Source organism: Bubalus bubalis, chromosome 3, assembly GCF_019923935.1.
Source record: "Bubalus bubalis isolate 160015118507 breed Murrah chromosome 3, NDDB_SH_1, whole genome shotgun sequence".
Lineage (NCBI taxonomy): Eukaryota > Metazoa > Chordata > Mammalia > Artiodactyla > Bovidae > Bubalus > Bubalus bubalis.
The window spans coordinates 40,522,638-40,526,636 of NC_059159.1; the positions used below are offsets into that span (position 1 = coordinate 40,522,638).

The 3,999-nt window shown below is 43.4% G+C and overlaps 1 pseudogene; it reads left to right on the forward strand.

Annotated features, from left to right (window-relative positions):
* Positions 1 to 1,284: 1,284 nt before the first annotated feature.
* LOC102408193 lies at positions 1,285 to 2,669 on the forward strand (annotated as a pseudogene).
* The last annotated feature ends 1,330 nt before the right edge of the window (positions 2,670 to 3,999 follow it).

Below are 3,999 nucleotides of genomic sequence, written 5' to 3' on the forward strand. Positions count from 1 at the left end.
GGGTGAGGATTTGCAAACACTTCACAGAGATGACATTTGAGGTCATCCATCTCAAAGGACAGTCTATGAACTCCCCTGCAAATGACAAGCCAAATGCAAAGTGGCTTGAGCAGAAAAGGGCATCTATTAGCGTTAGCAACCTAACAGTTCAGGGTAGGTGGCTTCCAGGTACTCACTCTCAGGAACGTGTCTGGTGGCTGCATTCTCAGGCCCATTCTCCCCTTGCGTGTGGTGGCAGCAGCAGCCATAGGCAGCCCCAGGCTTTGGTAATTCAGCCTCGGAAGCAGAAAGTGTCTCTTTCTCAGTGATTTGAAAGTCTCAGAGGGGCTTCCCACGTAGCTCAGTAGTGAGTAAAGAATCCGCCTGCCAATACAAGAGACATGGGTTCATTCCCTGATCTAGGAAGATCCCACATGCCGCAAAGCAACTAAGCCCATGCGCCACAACTACTGAGCCTGTGCCCTGGAGCCCAGGAGCCACAACTACTGAGCCCACGTCCTGCAACTATAGAAAAGTCCGTGCAGCAACGAAGACCCAGCACAGCCAAAAACAAATTCATAATTAAAAAGAAAGTCTCAGAGCTGATTCTCAGTGGACCGGCTTGAATGAGGTGCTCTCCCCTGCCCCAGCAGGTGTAGTTTGGGAGCGGAGCTCATTGTGATACATGCCTACTGGACTTGGGTCACGTGCCTGCTCCCCCTCAAGACAGAAGCACGAACCACACCTGACCTCAAGGATAGAGACTAGGAAGAGATGATTTCCCTGAAAATCAGATGCTGCCTCCAGAAGAAAGGGAGTAAGTGTTAAAAGCTGCAATTACAGAGCTCCTTCGCAGGCTGTTTTTCCCAAAGGGAGGCGCCTTGTAGGTAGGAGGAATGGAATTGGCACGTGCAGGGTTTAAAGGTCATGAAAGGTTTAATTAGGAGTCAGAGTACCTACTGAGGGGTTTAGATTCATCACCTGGGACAGAAGTCCCCAAAGAACAAGATATCACATAATATATGACTATCTTGCACATCATGCAAAATGCTGGGCTGGATGAAGCACAAGCTGGAATCAAGATTGCCAGGAGAAATATCAATAACCTCAGATACGCAGATGACACCACCCTTCTGGCAGAAAGTGAAGAAGAACTAAAGAGCCTCTTGATGAAAGTGAAAGAGGAGAGTGAAAAAGCTAGCTTAAAACTCAACATTAAAAAAACCAAGATCAGGGTTATGGTGAGTGTGGACGTGTTTTGTACTGCTGTCTAGATACATCAGTAGGAGAGTGGATAGGGGTACACAGCAGTAGGATGTTATTATTAAGTCAGATGCACCTGACACCCTGTTACTGGAGAAGCAGGGAAATTATACTGTATCCTATGGCTCAAAGAAAGATGATTATGAATATTGCATGTCTGAGTATTTGAGAATGAGTGGCATCTATTGGGGTCTGACCGTAATGGATCTCATCAGACAACTACATTGCATGAATAGAGAAGAGATTCTGACATTTATTAAGTCTTGTCAACACGAGTGTGGTGGAATAAGTGCTAGTATTGGACATGATCTTCACCTTTTGTACCTCTTAGTGCTGTTCAAATACTTACTCTTTGCTGCTGCTGCTGCTAAATTGCTTCAGTCATGTCCGACTCTGTGCGACCCCATAGACGGCAGCCCACTAGGCTCCCCTGTCCCTGGGATTCTCCAGGCAAGAACACTGGAGTGGGTTGCCATTTCCTTCTCCAATACATGAAAGTGAAAAGTGAAAGCGAAGTTGCTCAGTTGTGTCCGACCCTTAGTGACCCCATGGACTGCAGCCCACCAGGCTCCTCCAATCCATGGGATTTTCCAGGCAAGAGTACTGGAGTGGGGTGCCATTGATAGTACTAATGTTACTGACATAAATAAAGTTGTAGAATATGTTCAGAGTCTACAGAAAGATGGTTTTTTTGCTGGAGATACTTGGGGGAAAACTGATACAAGATTCTCTTTTTGTGCGATGGCAATTTTGGCTCTATTGGGGAAGTTGGATGCTATTAATGTGGAAAAGGCAATCGAATTTGTTTTATCATGTATGAACTTTGATGGTGGATTTGGTTGCAGGCCAGGTTCTGAATCCCATGCTGGGCAGGATTCTTGTCTATTACTAGTCAGTTGCACCAAGTAAATTCTGATTTACGAGTTTGGTGGTTTTGTGAACAACAGCTTCCATCAGGCAGACTCAATGTAAGGCCAGAGAAGTAACCAGACGTATGTTATTCATGGTGGGTGTTGGCTTTTCTAAAGATAATTGAAAGGCTTCATAGGATTGATAGAGAAAAACTCTGCAGTTTCATCCTCGCATGTCAAGAGGAGGAAACAGGAGGATTTGCAGATAGGCCAGGAGATACGGTAGATCCTTTTCATACTGTTTGGAATTGCTGGATTGTCACTTTTGGGAGAAGAACACATTAAACCTGTTAGCCCTGTTTTTTGCATGCCTGAAGTACTTTGGAGAGTGAATGTTCAGCCTGAACTAGTGAGCTAGGTTAGATCCCTTGATGGAGAAGTTGGTTAATGTAGTTTTCATTGTGTTTTAACATTTCAGTAGTTGAAGTGCTTAACAAACTTAATGACTACCATGTTAATATTATGTACATGAATTGTGTTAATTTTAATAAATTATATAATTATACATATTGTAAATTAAGATCTTTATTGTATGTTTCCTTCTGGAATGTGTTACTCTGATTTTTTTGTTTGCTTATGCTTCAGTGTATTTCTTTTCTTGTATGTCTTCATAAGAGCAAACTTGAACTCTGTTTAGCTGATGAAGTCTTGTGTTCTGATTTCCCTTGATATGTTGTATATAACTATATATGTTATATATAACTATAGTTAATGTAAATTGGTCTTTGTCAGAACATTACTGATAAAGAGTTGATGAACCCCATAGGAATTAAAAGATGAAACAAAAATAAATGGCTGAAATTTGGGAATAAAAATAAAAAACTAAGATCATGGCATCTGGTTCCATCACTCCATGGCAAATAGATGGGAGAAACAATGGAAACAGTGAGAGACTTTATATTTTGGGGCTCCAAAATCACTGCAGATGGTGACTTTAGCCATGAAGTCAAAAGACACTTGCTCCTTGGAAGAAAAGCTATGACCAACCTAGACAACATATTAAAAAGCAGAGACATTACTTTGCCAACAAAGGTCCATCTAGTCAAAGCTATGTTTTTTTTCAGTAGTCATGTGTGGATGTGAGAGTTGGACTATAAAGAAAGTTGAGTGCCAAAGAACTGATGCTTTTGAACTGTGGTGCTGGAGAAGACTCTTGAGAGTCCCTTGGACTTCAAGGAGATCAAACCAGTCAGTCCTAAAGGAATATTCAGTACTGAATATTCATTGGAAGGACTGATGTTGAAGCTGAAAGCTCAATACTTTGGCCACCTGATGCGAAGAACTGACTCATTTGAAAAGACCCTGATGCTGGGAAAGATTGAAGGCAGGAGGAGAAGGGGACAACAGAGGATGAGATGGTTGGATGGCATCACCAACTCAATGGACAAGAGTCTGAGCAAGCTCCTGGAGTTGGTGATGGACAGGGAAGCCTGGCGTGCTGCAGTTCATGGGGTAGCAAAGAGTCGGACACAACTGAAGGACTGAACCTAACTGAGCTAATTTTGTCTCAGGGTTCACACCATCCTGTGACCACACCTAGATCTGAGATGCCACCCCACAAATAAGTTACAGAAAAATAAAAGCACCACAATCATTTGTCCATTCTTGTCAGTAGGAACCGCGCCCTGAGAAGCTGACACCAAGGAGGGGACAGATAAGATAAGCAATCTGATAGGTGCAATTACCAGCTTTACAACTGTAACCACATGCCTTCCTCTAGCAGGCAGAGGCACATGGGAGAGTGATGTCACCGACCCAGTCCAGATGCAGCTGCAGACCTATCCTTTTGAGAGGTAACCAAAAACATTGTGCACCCCCAGCTCACCTCCTGCTGGAAGGGCAGTGC